At 32.7% G+C, this 20,266-nt stretch overlaps 1 long non-coding RNA gene across 1 annotated transcript in view; it reads right to left on the bottom strand.

Moving 5' to 3' along the window:
• Nucleotides 1–17,757: 17,757 nt before the first annotated feature.
• LOC149089837 (uncharacterized) overlaps nucleotides 17,758–20,266 on the bottom strand; it is a 52,621-nt gene continuing 50,112 nt past the window's right edge. The window contains exon 3 of the long non-coding RNA XR_016193023.1: nucleotides 17,758–18,210. This is a non-coding gene — a long non-coding RNA (uncharacterized LOC149089837). The remainder of the gene's footprint in view (nucleotides 18,211–20,266) is intronic.

Consider the following 20,266-nt stretch of genomic DNA (forward strand, 5'->3'; position numbering starts at 1 on the left):
AACCAATTAAGTTTAATGCAATTTTCTTGCTTGTGTAATTATTTTATATCCATTGAGGGATCCTTAAGTATCTCGACATTTTTGCTATTTTGTATTATGTTGATTCGTGGGAGAGGAGAACGAGGGATTCGGTTCATTTTGAAGGTATTTGAGACTGTATATTGAAGTTATTGGCATTCTTTAGCAGTATAATACACGTAGCAGTATAAGTTTTACAGTTGATTCTAAAGTTAAAATAAAATATGAAAAATTATCAAAAATAGGATTTTCGAAATATAACTAATGCGGTGCGTTTATGGAATAATGACGACTAAGTTACAAAAATTAATTTTTTTTCATAGCCCTTACGAAAATTCCTTCATTAAAATTTGTATACATACAGGTTGTTCCACGGAAAGTTTCCAAAGTAAATAAAGTTTTGCAATTGATTCTAAAATTAAAATAAAATATGAGAAACGATCAGGAACAGAAAAAAAATTGATCAATACGACATCTTTATGGAACAATAAATGTAAAAATCAAAAAAATTAAATTTTTTTATTGCCTTGAAATTTCAATCAATGTAATTAGCTCATTTCCCTATTTTACGAAAGTAAATAAAATTTCGATGAAACTCGAAGAAATATGAATGGCTGAAATTCATTTTTTTTTCAATTTTTTGAAAATTTTAGTGACTTGTTTATTTTACCAAACAAAAAAATTGGTGTAAACTAAAAATTTCACTCACAAATGTCTCCAATAATTTTCATTTAAATGTTGTGAATCACTTAATTAATCATTTTTTTAGCATAGAACAAGAGTTTTCAACGCATGCCCTTTGGTGACATATATAGTCCTCAATACTTTCTGCTGTGGACCACCTACTCACCTTAATGACTTGCATCGTTACAGAATTTATAGGAATGGGGAGAAAATCCTCAACGACAAAATGCGTTCCATAATTATTGAACGAAGTGATTTCAAAATTATTTAAAAAAAACATTTCAGAAGTAATGAGAGAAATAGAATAATGAAATAGTTTCATTAATACAAATACAAATACAACGCCACAACAGGCAAAATGCCCAACGAGGTGGCTGAGAAAAAGGTGCCCATAAAAATATGGATGTCATATATTTCAAAAATACAGCCAACCATTAAAAATGCAATTAATAAAAATTATAAACAATATATACACGTGAGAAAATATTATACAATGCCCATAAACAACTGTAAGAAAGTATTGAAAGAAACAATTTTGGAGTTATTGAAAGGAGTAATTTTTGAATAATTATTAAAAACAATAATTTTAGAATTATTGAAAAATAATTTTAGAGAATTATCGAAAGAATAATTTTCGATTTAATGGGAGACATGATTTCATATGCACTCTATTGAAAGAAATAATTTAAAATTTCATGGCAATTGCTGCAATTAAAAATGTTAATTAACTAATATTTAAATACTTAGAATTATTAAAAAATGTTTTCAGAATTGTCGAAAAAATATTCAAATAACTACCAAAAATTCATATTTGAATAATTTGAGAAATAATGATAATCTATACTTAAAGAAAAATAATTTCAGAAATAACAAAAATTAATTTTAAATGGGAAAAATATTTGTCCGGATTAGTGAGAAATGATATTTAATGAAAAATAATAATTTAATAAATAAATACAAATAGAAAAATGAGAATAATTAAAAATTCATATTTTACGAAAAAAAATCTCAGAATAAACTTCCACAGTAATATAGGGTCCGCCGTGTGACTTGAAGCCCTGGGACCCTTTATAAACCGTAAGGATGTCATGGTGTAAATCTTGATACCGCAGTATGATTTGTTTGCCGTTGGGCTTCATACAAAGTTTTACACCCGCAGTATCTAAAATGATGAAAACCCTCTGGTTTAGATAGAAACATAAATTTCACAACCGGTATGTTGTGAAACGATTCATATATGCATTCATATTTATTATGGAAAATTTTTTCTAAGCCAACTCTTTGGGCATTTTGCATATTGTGGCTTTGTTTTTGTATTTGTATTATTTGTTTTTTGGTTGAAAAAGTCGTATAAAAATTTTAATTTCACAACATTTTTTATAGATATTATTTCATAAACGTGGTACTATCACTAGCTGATTTTTTTAATTTTCTATATTTAATTTTAATTGCAGAATCAACTATCGAAACATTCATCTTGAACACTCTTTATAAAACACTCTATATACAATAGAATCCGGCCTAAACGGTTTTGTAATTCCTGCAACAATTTTCCCCGATTAATCAACGCTTTTCAATGAATAAACAATCATAAATATTTTGATTTCTCTAGTCGCCCAAAACTTTCGAAAAGAAATGAAAAATTTGAAAAATCTAACTTGAATATTCTACATAGTTCCATCTTTTTCATTATTCACGTACATATTCCGATACAGATTGTTTGAAGGAAAAGAAAAGAATTTTATTTTCGAGGGAAAATATCGAAAAACAACGGAATGAAACATGCGAAAAACGGAAGATAGTCTCCACCGAATACCAAATATTTCAATTTCTCTTTTTTGCCTCTTTCTCTCTTTTTTATTCTTACATAACTTCTGAGATCGTGATTTCAATTTGTTCGAAAGACAAGAAAAATATTCCGAGAATTGAAGAAATTGAAAGGAAAGGAAAAAAAATTGAGGAAAGAAAATAACAAATTTATATCGATATTTGAAATGCCGAAACGAAAATCGTTTGGCAAAAAAAAAAAAAAAAAAATATATATATATATATATATATAAAAGAGGAAGAAATATGAATATTTTTCAAATATAAGATGCCAAGATTTTACGAGTGATTTTTTGGAATTACTAGAAATGAAAAAAATGAATCGGGGAAAAATTTTTCACTGAATTTCATTGGAATAGAAATTATTAAAATAAGTATTCATGTGTATACGCCAACATATTTCGGAAATAAATTGGAAAAAGTTTATAGAAGTTTTCTTTTTTTCCTCGTGATGATATGAAAATATTTTAACGTCTTTCCGTGAATTTCTTTCAAGTACAAAAGAAATCGAAATATTGTAATTTAATTGATCTCTCGCATTTGTACTTCTTTGATTTTCTATTAGAAATACATTGTCCTGACTTTTTGTCTATACATATATTTGTTTGACTTCAATATTTGCATTTATACCGCTTAAATAAAACGGAATGTTCTAAATTCATGTTTGTTCATGAGAAGTTGCTTATTTATCTAATCAGCGAAATTTCTTTGCGCTAAAACAATAAAAATAATAAAATTTTATCTTTGGTGCACATCACACAAAGAATTAAATTATTTTATATTCACTATAAATCGGGTATCATAAAGTGTCATCAAGAGCGAGAAGATAGAAGCTATTCATTCTTAGATGGCGATCACATTTACATAAGCTTACTGTAGTTCATTCATTTCTTCAAAATTTTATTCAGTTCATTTGCTGTAGTTTTTAATTTTTCAATTACTGTGCATAAGTACAAATACAAAGGGAAATTTGAACAACAGGGAAATTGCCCAATGAGGTGACTGGAAAAAGATGTCCATAAAAAACATGGATGGCAAATATAAGTAAAATAAAAAACATTAATATTTTTAATAATATTTTTCTTATTTTTAATCCTTATTTCAGCCAACTCGTTAGTGTAATTTATATGAATTTTTTAATATCCAAAAATTATCTGTTCCCTTAATTTTTAAAATTTATTTGTCATACTTCTTGATGTTGGAGTTAATGCGTATATAAGCGTCCGTATTTTTCATGACATTTTTTTCCATTTACTTTTTTGTCATCATTTCAGTCGAGTCGTTAGATAATTTGGTTAATTTTGGCCTATATTACTTGATAAGTATTTGTATTTGATCTGTTTGTTCACGCTCTTTTGTAATGACGATCTCAACATTAAATTTCAAACTTACGAAAAACTTTTGAATAAAGCTATGCAAGTAAGTTTGTACATCTATGTGTATATTTTTACTGAAATTACTTGACAGTATTTATTAATAATTTAAGTGACAATGACAAGGTATCTCCTCGCTTCCACAAGTCTCTTCCTTTATCATTGACAAACCCAGATATTTTGTAAAAATATTTACAAATACAAACATTACAAATACAAACATAAAGGTAACAACAGGCAAATTGCCCAACGAGGTGGCTAAAAAAAAGACGCTCTAAAAAATATGAATGTCAAATATAACCGAAATACGGTAACCCAGTATATAAAAGCATATATTTATTGAAATAATCATTATAAACTTTGCTTTTTATATTCCTACATCACCAAACATTGTGAAAATCGTATGTGTATATCCCTTACTTCTATTGTACATTATGAAATAATTGTTTCCGAAATTTGATTTACCTTCAATTTTTCAAAACTTAAATTTTCTTCAAACTTTCGGAATTTGATAAACAATTACAAAAAAAATAACTCCACTCCATAAAATCCGAAATTCATAATAATTTTATAAAAATTTTTGAAGGTTAGGGAAAGATCCTTCTCTGAAGAAACTCACGTGAATGACTTTTGAATATTTGATCACACTAAAACTTCAAAATCTCTACATACAAGGTGTAATAATAAAGAATAATAATATCTAATAATAAATATCTTATTCATGGGACAAATTTTAAGACGTGATATAAGGCTCCTAAACAAGTATTTTCGGTCATAGAGTGTACGGTTGAATCGCAATAGCAAAGACGGTAGAGGGTGTTTTCAGAGAGTGCACAGCAACACTTTACGAAGAACAAATATCATATTTTTCTCGACGGATTTGCTGCAGTAACTGCAATCAACCATCCAAGGGTGCATGGCATTTTAATGTGGTAGGCCTTCTCATGACGCAACCCAAAGAGGCTGAAGAATCTTCAAGCGCTTTGGGTTGCATCATGAGAAGGCAATCCGCGTAGATAACGCAAATTCTACCACCAGTCAATATACCGCTTAATCATTGTTTGGCTCAGCATAACCTTGATGGTTCTTGCTGCAAATAAAAACTAGAAATATATTTAATTATATAATTTTTCTTCAAAAATTAATATATTTTCGCCAAAGGTTTGTCCATAAATCTGTAAAATCTGTCCCTCCATAACACTCTATCCAAAAAAATATTTTTCCCATAATTGTCATCGATACACTAAATCTTTTAGATATAAATAAATACACTTCACTAGAAAAAATTGCGAAGGAAGCAATTGTTCGATACATTCAATATCTACGAACTTAATTTTAGAAACTCTCCTATTTTTCTGGATTTTTCTCATGTGGAAACATACGAGTCATTTTCCTTCTACGGAAGAAAAATATAAGGAAAAAATAGGAAGAAAAACTAGAAAAAAAAAAGCAGCGAAGAAAAATGGCAAAGATAAAGATTTTTATAGAATATTCTAGCTTAACTATTCCATCGGGAGTACAATGACATCACAGATGAAAAAAGGGGAATGGAATAGGAAAAAAGGAATAGAAAACAGTAAAAAAGAAATGTGTTCTTGTTCGTAGGAAATGGTTATTTCTAAGGCATGGACAACTTCTCATGCATCAAAGTTCCACGAGAAAAAAAACCAATCAATCAACTCAGATAGATCGATATAGAATTTTTTTTTCCTCGCGGAATACAACTAGAATTAGGGTATACAAAGCGATTAATGTTAAAATTTTCGGAATTCGTCCCAGTTTGAAGTCACATGCAAATTTTCTCAGATGGAATAGATAATATATACATTCCTAATTCTAAATCAACCCTATGAATAATTCATGTCTTAATTGACAATGTTTGGTAAAGTGCATTTTCCACTTGGAAAGTTTTGAACTTCACGCCATTAGAATAATAGGAGAGATTATGATTTAGGAAGAGAGAGAGAGACTGGAACACACACACATACACGAGCTGCGCCTAATCAGATATGCATGTTGTTTTCTCTAGTACATATTACGTTTAAAAATGCCACAAATTCTTTAAGGAGTCCTATTAAGTTATACCGCGGTCAGAGAACTTTGTGAATTTTGGGCAAGATTTTTCGGTAAATCCATCTTGAAATCAATCATAAAACACAAAAAATAAAATGTTTCAAACCACACACAGCTTTACGATTAATATGCAACGTTTGTGAGAAAGACGGGATCTCTGATCAGTTTCAAAAATATGATTTATTCAAGCTTGTTAGGATAGTATTAGCCAAGTATAAGAACGGGACCGTGCATGGACGGTCATTAAAAACCTTTGTATGGATAGCGAAGATTGACATCATCCTCGGTTAAGTCACCATCTGGTGGCAGTGTCAGCAGTTGTGAGCTTTGATCCGCATTAGATCCGACCGTCCATGTACGCTCCCGTTCAGTGCACACGAGCTGTAAGGAAAGATTGAAAAATTCGTTGCTTCTTTGTAGTCTAGTGGTCTAGGACGCTCGCCCGGCAAGTGAGAAGACGTGGGTTCGACTCCCCGCAAGAGCAGTTGAATTTTCTCTCTTTCTTAAATTCATCCTCGCATCAGCCAGCTGTTAAAATCTTCGTATGGGGAGTGACATCATCCTCGGATGGCCATATTAATTCTACACACACACAAAACCTTACTTATTTCACTAAGAACTTTATGAATTCGATAAGTTAAAATTAATATATTAGAAGTGTTTAACCCTAAAGGTACTTCCATCTTCCACAGAGGATGAGCACAGTAGCCCACTCAATCATAATGTGATGATTTCAAATGCGTTTTGTAAGGTGAAAGTCCTTAAAATTTCGTATGGATGGTGAACGTATATACAGGGTGTTGCTTGAAGTGGTGACAAACTCAGACAGGCGATATTAGGCATCAAGAGGAACAAAAATTGCCAAAGAACATGGTATCGCAAACCACGTTCAATCGATGAAAATCGCAAAGATACTTATTAAGGATGTGACATCGAGTGGGACAAAAAATCCAATAATAAGTAGAAAAAAAATTTATTCTAATGCATGATTGCAGCACAGCCTGTGTTGTCAACAACTCCTATAATCATTTCTCTTCTTTTACTTTCTAACATTGAAATGTGCTGTACAGGCTGTATTGTAATCAAGGTGTCAAGTAAAAAAATGGTTTTTGTACTTATTTTATTTTACTTTTAGTTATTATTTTACTTCATTTTGTACACCACAGGTCATGCTGTCAATAAATATTTTTTCTATTTATTATTATCCTTTTTGTCCCACTCGACGTCACACCCTCCATGAGTAATTTTGCGATTTTCACCGATTAAACGGAATTCGCGATATCATGTTCTATGACAATTTTTGTTCCTCTTGTGATGCCTTGTATCACCCTTCTGAGTTTATCGCCACTACATGGCAACACCCTGTATATTCCAGTTATTTTTTACAGTTGTTTTATTATTTCTTCAATTTACTGATACAAATACAATACAAACAAATCAAAAACAAAACAATGGGTTTGCTTGTACTGTATCGGACAGGTGTACATCGGATTGAGCAGTGGTAGATTGTCTGTCTCCAATCACAAGTATGTCGGTGATTGTGGGTTCAAATAAAGATTTTGTTGTTTGCTTCCCTTTCTCTTCCATTGTATTGAATTTGCAAAGTCAGAGTTTGAGCGCCACTTATCCTTCATAAAAAGAAACTTTTAATAAAAGCAAATTCTTTTTTATTTGTCCACAAAGAGAAAAACATTTCTCCGACAATTCCCGCAGCCAAAGAGTGGGCGATTATTTGTAAAGCACAAACACAGCCATAGAAATATTCAGAAAATAATAATTGAAAAATATTATTTATTACTTGGTTTATACGAGTAAAATTTGTATGAAAATTTATGACGGGATTTTGGAAATTTGAATTCTTTTTGGGAAAGAAGGATTCAACAAAAGAGATTTAACATTCGAAAACTAGAGAATTAGTATACAAAAAAGTAATTTTTTAGAATAAAATTCTATTTTTGAATGCAGTTTCGGAAATGTATTTTTTTCTTGCTTTATGATCTTCCGAATTACTTGATTGTGTGTCGTGAATATTTTTGGTCGAATTTCTGTCATTGATCAAATTCCAAATTCGTCTTTATAGGAGAGAAAAAAATTGAAGTACTTAATTCACTAAAAATTATATGAATTAAAATACTTCATGTGAATTGTGAATATTTGAAGTTTAACGACTATATTGTAAGCACAGACAGTCATAGAAATATAATATTTATGTATTAAAAATGCTATTTATTATTTTAAGACGATTTCGTGAGCATATTTATATTGGAGGAACGCAGGTTTCGAGAGGATATGTGTTTAAAATTTTCGATCCCGTCGAAAATTTAAAATTAAAAATTCGAAAATTTTAAATTTTTGGGCGAATAGTACAGACCATTGACGATAATGCACCGTCAATCAACTGTTTCCACAAGTTGACACCAGTATCGTTCAGTAAGGGACAATTCCAGGTTGTGGTGTCGCAGGGAGTTTTTCCCTAAAGGGCTGTTAATAAATGGACGGCTTACCTCCGGGGGTTGTGAGTTCTTACACAATTAATGCGTTTAAAAAGAAGTGTGGTAGACATAGAGGGGTAAATTGAGAAGCTACCTATTCTTAGAGTAGGACAACAGGACAAAATTCAACAAAAAATAATCTTTTTTATGAGCAGTAATCATATAGCATTAATTATTAGGATTTTTTTTTTCGTGACCAAATGTATGTGCTTTTATATTGGGTCACTGTATTTTGGTTATATATTTGACATCCATATTTTTATGGACAATCAGCCACCTCGTTCGGCATTTTGAATGATGTTGTGGCTTTTTTATCTTTGTATTTGGTTAATTAGAGAGAAATTTTCATGAAGATTTCTGGTGGGATGTCAAAAATTTAAATTATTTTAGGAAAGAAAAATTCAACAAAAAATTTGATATTTAAAAAATATGGAATCAAGATATATAAATAAAAATAACTTTTTGAATGAAATTTTATTTTTAAATGCGACTTCGAAAATTTATTTTTCGTATATTTTATTATCTTCCAAATTACTTGATTGCGTGCAGTGGATATATTTTGTTGGAATTTCTGTCATTGATCAATTTCGTATGTCTAATAAGCTGGTGGGGGGGGGGGGAATTTAAGTATTTATTTTACTAAAATATTTTATAAATTCAGTTTCTTTGTGAGAATATTTAAAACTTACCGATCATTTTCGAGATACTAAGATTATTCTAAATAGTGATGGAGATTAACAAAATATATACAATTTATTACTTCATTTAACGTTAGTAAAACTTTGATGAAAATTTATGAAGTTTTTCGAAAATTGAAATTATTTTATAAAAGAATGATTCAAAAAATTGTAATAAGCAAAAATAGAATATCAGGTCTCATTCATGATATAAAAATAATTTCTAGGAAGAAAATTTCATTTTTGAATAGCCTGAATTACACGTGACTGTTCTAGTTCCGTTTCTCGAAATCGTTCGCCTATTCAAATTACTCACAGGTCTCGCAATTACGTCTTAACTCTAGCGGTATATGTGCAAAGATATTTCAGTTATTCGCAATTTATGTTTACGACTTTATCTCGGAACGGTTGAGTTCTGTGTGAGGAGGCGTATCTTGAAGACGGTAATGAATGAAAATTAATCGTTTCTCTCTCTCTCACACACACAGAGTGCATACGTAACAAATGGCTATCAACGAAACGAGAATAATAATAGCATCTGGCAAATAAACATATTTTATTTAGGAGATGCTGGAGTCTGTATTGGAATCGCAATTTCGAGAAAGTCGGAAAGCAATATACGATGATATGCGTATCTTTTGAAACGAGAAATATGTGCGACATTTGAATTTTGACTTAAATCTCTCAAGACAAAAGTGAATCACACAGTAATCCTAGGATAGCATTAGTTTGTGTTTTGAAGATAGTGATTGGATGTGTGTGTTCGAATGCTGATTAATTCTCTTCGATGAGAAAGGATTCTAAATTTCTATGAACAGATGTATAAAAGTTTGACAAGAATTATAAATTTCCCTATATATTTTTTGGTATTCTTCAATTTTGAACAATGCTAATACTAAGTTGAAATTTAAATTCGGTTCCTTGATTTTGATCTAGAATCTGTAGCCGTATTGGATACTAAAATTAAATGCAATGATGAAGATTCTTCTACCTATTTGAATTGGACACTGTCGGAATGCGTAGTGCAGCGAAGTCTCAGACAAATCAAAAGGCGGTGGTACTGTCTTTTTGGAAACATAGAACAACTCTGTTCTCTCACCATTGGACAATTTATTACCATTTCAGCTCCTACCGTTTCAGGGGCGAATGAACTGCGCTAAGAATGTGTGTACGTACCTTAATCTACGTCAGTATCTAGTGTTGTATGGCTTTGATGTTAGTACTGCCATCTATAGGAAAGTTGGTGAATTGTGAGTGTGATCTGGTCTGCACGTGCAGGTATTTCCCTTCCACCATTGTAAATGTCAAAACAAGCTCACACAGTATAATATAATTCATGTAAATTTCACACCGTAATACACCTATTATTCTCAGGCTTTTCACAAGATGTCGAGGATTTTCAGGTAATACGCTACTGCTCTCTTTCTCACCGGCCAACGACAAATAATATAGGGTGATTCGTAAGGCAGGGACCACAATCACACACACATGCCTCCCCCCATCCTGATGAAAGGCCTCTAAAGTGAAATCCTTGGCGGGGTCCCCCAGGCAAGTCTCTTTACTCGCTTATCTATAGCGAATTTATAGCTTGGGAAAAAATGATGAGAATCATCCTGGGTCGGTACTGAAGCCCTGTCAGCCCCAGCTTTGTGGAATTCATGATCAAATTTATGATCCGTGAGACAGATATATAGATTTTCAAAATACCGGTCTAATTCATCCGTCATCTTTGAGCAAAAGAATAATGTCAGTTTCATCGCTAAAACCAATTGTGATTTTCTACATTCCATTTTTTTTTCTGATGACTTCGGAGACATTACATGAGTGATGTAGGCGATAGCGAGTGAGTGAAGTGAGTATCACGAGGACGCTCTTCTGTATATGTGAAGTCTCTGGATAATGTTATTAAAGGACGACTTTGACAATCTTCATTTTTTAGACTCAAAATATCGTTGCGTATCGGTTACGGATTCTGTTTTGCTCAATTCAAGAACGCAAAATGCGCTTCTTCACTGCCAGCCATGAGACATGCCCTATCATCTATGCCACTTCTCTGAGAAGCGGAACACAGCCACTTAATGGATTGCAGCTGTGGTACATGTCTTCGATTGTCAATTTCTTATAGCATCTGAAAATTGTTTAAAGTAAAACCTTTCTTAACGGTCGCCCTCTGCTTTCCGGTTAAATAAAAATTTCTCGGCAAAAAGTCTACTTAAATAATATATTTCGAACTCCTGATTAACGGTCACATTCATAGACATCATTTTCATCATGCTTTCAATTGGAGTAAAACCCCTGTATGGATATTTTGCTTGTATATTTTGTACATGACTCCATGCTATTATTAAATATGGCCAGCTCTAGTTTTCGTCGCTCTCTATCACTAAGAAAAAAAATTCACGACATCAACTGCAAGTGATTTATGACGATATCGGAGGAAGATTATGGCCCTATAGATGATACGTTGAGAATGTATAAGATCGTACAGCCGAAGAGATAGCCGATATCGTTTTGCATTTAGCAATGCCAGAGTCATCTGAAGAAGACGATATGGAAGAAGTAGAGTATGAAGAGCAAGAAAGCAGTCAAAACATATTCGGTTTCTGAAGTACTATAGACCAATGGTTCTCAACCTTTGGAAGACCGCGACTCGGTTGATTTCTTTTTTTGAGTGGACGGCCCGATCACATACATTGACTAATAGGGAATAAATGAAGGGGGGAAATAAGACAATGAACTATTCACGGCCCAGTTTGACTGATGCCAGTGCCTGGTGGTTGAGAAACACTGCTATACACGGAGTAATTACATTTTCCTGTAGACACAACTGGTCTCGCAGCTTAAAATGCATGTCGAAGGTGTTGGAATACTCACCATACATAGGCTACATACACCATCAGTTCTTCCACAAGATGTAAATACAGTGTGCAAATTTTTTCAAATAACTTGTGATACTCACGAATTCCCAAGCGATCCATATATAATCCCCCTGTTCAGAGTATTTTTATTTTAGTAACATCATCATCACGTATTCCCAAGAGATCTTTAGGATCTGTCCAGGGAATTTGTTAGTATTAGTATACATCCATGCTCGATTCGAACCCAGGATTCGAACTACTTCGAAGCAGGATTCGAACCCAGACCTGCACCGTCCGAAGCTAGCTCCCTAACCACTGGACTGCCAAGCGGCTTTAGGGTTAAATTTCTTAGTTATTTTTTGTGTTAAATTTCTTATTGCACTAAAACCTTTCTTAACGGACACCCCTCAGTTGCGGTCATCACTCTCTTAACAACAATTCTTTTTTTGTCCCTCCATTGTCCACAAAAGAGAGATTTTATTGTATAATGTTTATTTTGCGGAATTTTAATTGCACATAAGTGCAATAATACAATTATGTACTTTCATGACTTTAAACGCATCTTACATTGTCAGAAATTTCATGATTAATGAAGCATTTCAGTTATTGTTAATACTGTGTTTTGCTTTTTCAACAGGATCCCCCTCAGATATTGTCACCCCACCCGCTCTTTTACGGACAATTTGTTGTGTCCCGTGAGTGTCCGCAAAAGGGGAGGAGGTTTACTGTACTTCATTATAAATCACTCTTTATAATAATTTTCTAGTTCCACACTATCAATGAACGTACTGAGCCTGCTCACGCGATTTCCGAAATGATTATACAACACGTGCAACCCGGAATATCTGTGAGATGAACGGTAGAACTATCTTCCAGATTAGACATGGCAGTCAAATAAGGATAAAAATGGTGGAAAACTTCAAAATACGCGTCTGAGCCCCTTCACACTTCAAAGATACATATCCACATATGAAGTCAAACAAAAGAAATGATGTCATATTTTCTTTCTCGTGGATATAGTTCATCTTGGTTTAGTCAGGAAATGGTGGTTGTCACACCCAATTTTTAGTGAGAAAATTCCAAGCAAATGCGAGGGGAAAAAAAAAATAACGCCTTCCGTTAACTGTACTTTTTGTATATATGTGTACATGTATATATATATATATATACACTATATATATATTTCTCTCTCTCTCTCTCTAACACTCCGAAATTTTCTGTTTTGATAGATGGCGGAAGAAATCCAACTTCCAGTGAATCTTAGTCAATATCTAACGCACCGGCCCCACTCTTCCGACGTATAAAAGTATTTTCCAGGCTAAAATTTTTCTTTCGTTATATAGCAGATTTGTTCTAAAAGCTTTTTCCTCTCTTTTTTATTTTCTTATTTTCACGGATATATTCTTAGGAAAGGAAAAGAAAAAAAAAAGATATTGATCTCACTCAATCATAAATTCTCCTCTTTTTCTGGTCAGATATTATTTTTATTCCGGATCGGGGACTAGCGATATAGTTTTTCATGGCAGAGTAAGGATTTGATGCATCGGGATTACTCTAGAAAGTCCAATATCCATTCTGAAGAAACGATATTTTCTGCAGAATTTGAGTTCTCTTTCTTTTACTTTATCTTAGCTTAACAGTGTTCACAATACTTGAATCTTCCTTTTTTTTTTCTTTTTTTGGTTATTATGAAACATTATGCTATAATAATTATGGACGAAACAAACACTTTTGTTTTTTTATATGATTAGCTGATGAATGCTTTCATGAATGTCAACATTTATACTAGTAAAAAATAAAAAATAAACTAAAAAAATTTGTTTGTTAGAATTTCTTTTGAAAAGTTTATAAAATTTTAATGAGAAAAATTCGTTAGTAAAATTTATTTTGAAAAATTTAGCGAAGTCTGTCTGTCAAATTTGTTGAAAAATTCATCCCTTCAAGATTACTAAAATTTATTCATTCAAATTTGTTAATTTTTTCTGCTAGAATTTGTGAGATCTTTGAAATTTGCCATTTACAACTTGTGAAATTTATTTATAAAAAGTTTGTGAAATTTAGAATTAAAAATTTTCAAATTTTCTTAGGGAAAAAAGTTGTGGAATCGATTCATGAAAGTTCATGGAATTCGTTAAAATTTTCTAAATTAATAAAAGCAAGTATTAATAAAATCAATCAAAAAGTATAATCTTAAATGTATGGGTTTTTATTATTCTTCACATACATTCAGCAATACATTTCTGATTGCCCTCAAAAAATTTATTTGTAATATATTTTCAGATAATCATCAAAAATTATTTGCCATAATTTTTTAATTGTCTGTTTGTGAGTATCTATGAAATACATTTGTGAGTATCTATGAAATACATTTGTTACTAACCATGAAATTCATTTTTAATTACACATGAAACTTATTTGTAATTATTCATGAAATTTATTTGCAATCTTCCATGAAACTAGAAATTGTGATTTTCTACTAAAATTATCAATAATTACCTATTGAATTTATTATAGCGGTTGTCTATTGAGGTTTTAGTCATATTGGCCGCTGTGGTGGTCGAGTGGTTATATTGACGCACTCGCGATGCGAGGATCTGGGTTCGAACCCCACAGTGGTGGTCGGCTGAAGTTGGTTTTCTGTGGTTCCCAACTTCAAGGCGCAAATGCGAGCCGATCTCCCCGTTAAAAAGTCTCGCCACAGAGAGCAACAGTCCCACAACGATAAATCATTCCATCATAACACTTCACTCATAGTTAAAAAAACTGGTGGCAGATGGCAGCACTACACATAACAAGCATTACAGAGAAAACAAAAAACTTCACGTCAGGTTTCACTACACGCACATTCCCGCATGTACCGATTCGTTGGGGATTCCGCGGGGGGAGGGGTGTGGGCAGGGTGCATGTGTGGTGTAGCAGTAGTAGGTAGGGCCTCCAAAAAATGGCTCGAGGATCCATGATGTTCTTAAGTCAGCCACCTCGTTGGGCAATTTGCCTGTTTCGTTGTATTTGTATATTGAATTTTTAGTGATTATATATATTGAATGTTTAGTGATTATATATATTGAATGTTTAGTGATTATATATATTGAATGTTTAGTGATTATATATATTGAATGTTTAGTGATTATATATATTGAATGTTTAGTGATTATATATATTGAATGTTTAGTGATTATATATATTGAATGTTTAGTGATTATATATATTGAATGTTTAGTGATTATATGTATTGAATGTTTAGTGATTATATATTGGAATTATATATAATTATGAATTAATTTGCTATTATGTACCTATTGAATAAATTTGCGGTTATCTATGAAACTTGTTAGCAAAAATATTTTACACCTATTTCCATTAACAGGAAACTTACACAACTAATATTTTCATTATCTGAATAATTGAAAAATCGAGAAGAATATGAACTTTACCTAATTTTTCCGCTATTCATGTGGAAGCTAATTTTAATACCGCAAAATTTCACATCAAATTTATTCCAGCTCACCATAAAAGAAACACCACTAAAGTTTGATTTTTATCAAAAAACGATTCCAAAGACAAATTACACGCAATAAAATCGCTCTCGGCAACCAAAATGAACTTTGATACGCACGAGTTTTGTAAATGTACGAAATATTGCGAAAAATGTAACTCGATGTCAACGTAAATCCTTTCTTCCCTTACTTTTTTGTCATAAAACGGTGATATTTTACTAAAATCCGCGAGATATTCCGAGGAAAATATCGTATGATATTGAAAACCCATTTCCGAAGAGACTTCCAACAGCTCAGAATATTTGAAAGCGTTTTCCGATTTTTAAATTGTCAATAGTTCAAAAGACTCTGAGCGAATTTTCTATGAAAAATGTGGCCAATTTTTGAAAATGTCTTTTTCCTAAAGTTTCAAATGCGCGTTCATTTTCTGACACGATACATACAACTTTTCATGATAAATGACACGATATTGACACGCTTTCGTCGTTTAATTTATATTCAGGTAAATATTTAAGACATATGTCGGGGAAACACTTCCGTCAAAGCAAAAGTATTTTTCAAATTCTGAATCATGAAAAACCGATTTTTTTCGGTTCTTTAAATTTGTAATTCAAGAAATTGGAAAACTGTCATCGTTCTCTTCATTGTTATTTGCCATTATTCTTATTTCTAATGAATTCGTAGATGATGTTGTGCAAAATGTTCGTTCGTGGGAAGTAATTATTCATTATATGTGTGAACATATTTGAATGATGCACTCGTCGTTCTAACGTGGGAGACAAAAATTCATTGAAATTGTAATTATGAAATTCTTTGAAAATTCAGTTTTCTATTCAATATCTAGGAGTTAAAGATACGTTGTTCGATACTTATCACGATAAGGTTCGTGTAATTCTCAAGAGAATTCTTTCTTTGCTACTGAAATCATATCTTTCATTAAGAATCGGCACATCTTTTATATTTTCGATAGTTTTGAACAACACGTTTTTCTAGTTTTGGTTTCGTTTACAAATTAAAGCAATAATTCTGTGTTCTTTTTTCCTTTCTCTTCCTAATTCTAACTCTTATATCTTCAGAGAATTTCAAGAGTTCTCGAGCTATATTTGTTTCTCAAATTATCACATTTAAAGCGATTTCATTTCTCTTTGTGAATTTCTGATGCATGTTGTCTTTTATGTGATCATAAAGTACCTCTGTTCATTGTTATCACTGAGGCTAGGATTTCTATTTCTTTGTATTTACTTATTATTATTTCTTGCATGTTTCACTATTTTTATACGTGATAGAGCATATTTTAATGATGTTAAGGAATTAGTTTGCATATTTCTACATTTTCGATGAGATTTGTTTTTTCCTTATCTTCTACTTAGAGATTTATTCAAGATCAAGAAAAAATAGCAGAATTTTAGTGTTTGGAACATCCGTATATTCGTTTTAGCGACAATATTAATTTCTTCTCCACTTTCTTCATGCTATAGATAGAATTTTATGAAGTAGACCCTTGTTTCATGCTCGGCCTGTCCTAAAGGTTTCCTGTTGATCTACCAAGTTCTGCTTCCACTGTCCTCTTCTTCGCCCCACCCCCAGAAGAACAACATTGGAGTAATTGATTTATAATTTTTATTTACACACACACATTAATTTCACTTACATTTTGTTATGCGTCCGAGAAGTGCTGCCATCTCTTTTTGAATTCGGAAGTAATGATTCAGTATGTCGTTTTATTGTGGTCTGACAGCATCAAGTGATTGAATATGCAAATTATGCTGTGTATATAAGTTCGATGTTCAGATGTGTTCGATGCATCCGTTCTCTAGTCATGTAGTCTTTAATCTCTTTGTTCTTGTGCACCCATTGACCCACCGATAAGGTTAAAGTTCTGCAGATTGAACGCCGGCATCCTGCTCAGTACAGATCCGCAGGGGAAACGGAAATAAATCCCGAATTGAGTGCCGGTGGAGATGAAGTTTGGGGTGTGCCACCTTCTTAATGTCCAGTCCGACCCGTCGTCTGGTTTCTTGCTATAGATACAAATCTATAGCCTTGGACCAAGCACTGCATAACATGGCAGCGATAGAATAAATCTCACCCTACAGCAAAGTAAGAAAAAAGTAACCTCTCTCACGACGGTCAAATCTGCGAATGTGTAGATAGAGTAGACTGTGTGTGTGTGTGTGTGTGTGTGTGTGTGTGTGTGTGTGTGTGTGTGTGTGTGTGTGTGTGTGTGTGTGTGTGTGTGTGTGTGTGCGTGTGTGTGAGTGTCGGCGAATATGTCACGAATCACCTGAAGCGATCTGTAAATGTCCCGCGAGTCACGCAAGTGATAGGGAGGAATGCGCTGCGGATAACGTGAGTGACGTGAAACTGCATCGTCAGTCACTTAAGTGATCTGGAAATGTTCCACGTCCACTTGAGTGGCCTGTGAATGTGCCGCGAGTCGTCTAAGTGCTCTAGAATCTATGCCGAAAGTGATCCGTAAATATGCCGTGAGTCAGTCAAATGATCGAGGAATGCATCGCTGGTCACTTAAGTGGTATGTAAATGTGTCGTAATTCACTTGAGTGATCTTTAAATGCGCTGGAAGTCACTTGAGTGATCTGGAACTGTGCCGCTAGTCCATTTTCACAAAATCGGTTTCAAGATCGCGGCGCACATCAGATGATACAGAGGAGCCACATTTGGTCCGCGTGCCACGTGTTAAGCTCTTTAACCTATAAAAAAAGAAAATAAAAAGTATTGGCAAAATGAACAAGTGATGACTTTTTCAAACCCTTAAGTCTTTCATTGGCCACCCTGTATTTGATTCACAAATTATCACATTTAAAGCGATTCCATGTCTCTTTGAATGCCATTAACGCATGTTATTTTTGATGAGATTATCGGTAATAAATATTCATCGTTACTTATCGCCTGATTGATATCATTGAATTCTGAAGTTTATAATTTATAATTTATTGAAAAAGATCCAAGTTTGGAGAAAAAAACACCAAATTTTCCAATTTCCGCTGAACTTATTTATTTTAGCTGAATATCCACTGTAGCTGTGCAGATTCACATATATTTGTAAAAAAAATAAGAGAAAAATCACCCGTAACTATCTATAATAAATTTTTTTAAATGCATATGCAAACCATAAAATAATATAATAAATTGAACATATCTTGTGTCTGAAACGTAGCACGTTTAATGTTTGTTCTTCCATGTAAAAATGTTATCCACAAAATATTATTTGTCAATTAACTGCATTGCAAATACTCGCTAATGAATAAATAGTTGTATCTCGACGAAAATCTAATTTTCTATATTTTGTTAAGAACTTACTGATTAACCTCAAAAGTGAGAAATGCAAACAAGCAATAGAAATACCCGTGATGTGGAATCTCATGAAATCATTATAAATTTATAATGCATATGTGATTATACTCATCAAATCAGTATAAATTCATAACGTAATTATGAATTCATACGTATATTAATTGAGAATACGGTATGTTGTTATCGAAAATGAACGAAACTTGAAGAAAAAGAAATCGTAAGTATGTATCGTTTTATTAAGTTAAAAGGGGATAATCTCTTTCTTTATAAACATTGATATCTGGAATACAGCAAATCAACGTAATAAATATCTAACGAGTAAACACCACGAATTGATGGTTTCATTTGTTAAATAATTGCGTTGATTGATGTCGATGTATTTCTTTTAAAATAAAACAAGAACAAATAAAAATCCATTGAATACAAGGTGGTAATAAATACACTGGCAATACTCAGACGTATCTAGCGCTTATCCTGATGGAGGTATTTTGATGAAACTTTTTATATAGGATAACATGGGCCATGGAAAAAAAAAATTCAATTAAAAAGAAGTTCTATTTTGACCACCAGGTGAAAAAGTGGCGCTTTCTATTGCAGTTATCCATGGTCCAAATAACGTTTATATATCAAGTTTCTACGAGATGCGCCCACCACCACGGGCGCTACATAGGTCGGAGTAGTGTCGGTTAAACTGTACTGACCTAAGCTATACTTCTCTTCCTCCTAACCAGGTCATGGCCCATCACTCTGTCTCAACGAAGTGATTTTAGCAGGTGGTCTCAGTAGACCTAGGCCATGTTGGAAACTGTGTATATATATGTTGTGAACTTAAGGTGAAATTTGTTTCTGTGTATTTATTGTTACATGTACTGCTGCCATCTGCCGTCAATTTTTATAACAATGAGTGAAGTGCAATGATTGAGTAATTGTACCGCTGTAGACCTGTTGCTCTATGTGGCGAGATTTTTTACGGATAAGATTGCTCGCGTTCAAAGTTGTTAACCACAAAAGTTTAATTATACAGTCAAATCCTGCTTTAACGAATACCGTTATAGCTAAAAATTCTCGTTTTAACGAAAGCTTTTCTAGTCCCCCCAGATAAAATTACATAGGAGCAATGAAAAAATCTGGGAATCCTTTATAACGAAATTTCGTTTTAACGAAGGGATTTCTCTGGTATCTTGGAGTTCGTTACACAACGGGATTCCACTATACTGACACTACTCCGACCTATATAGCGCTTCTTGCGGAGGACGTATTTCATTGAAAAATGTATGTACGTTATTTCTACCATGAAAGAAACATAACTGTGATAAAAAAAAATGGTATTTTTCACCTGGTTTCATCAAAATACCTCTATATATGAAAGGGCGCTACATACATCCGAGTAGTGTCAGTTTATTCATGCAGCCCCCCCCCCCCCCGCGCAGTTTATGAATAATTTTATTTCAG

The sequence above is a fragment of the Pholcus phalangioides genome, unplaced genomic scaffold, assembly GCF_987345545.1.
Source record: "Pholcus phalangioides strain wild (caught in Gottingen) unplaced genomic scaffold, Ppha-v1.0 ptg000001l_1, whole genome shotgun sequence".
Taxonomy (NCBI): Eukaryota; Metazoa; Arthropoda; class Arachnida; order Araneae; family Pholcidae; genus Pholcus; species Pholcus phalangioides.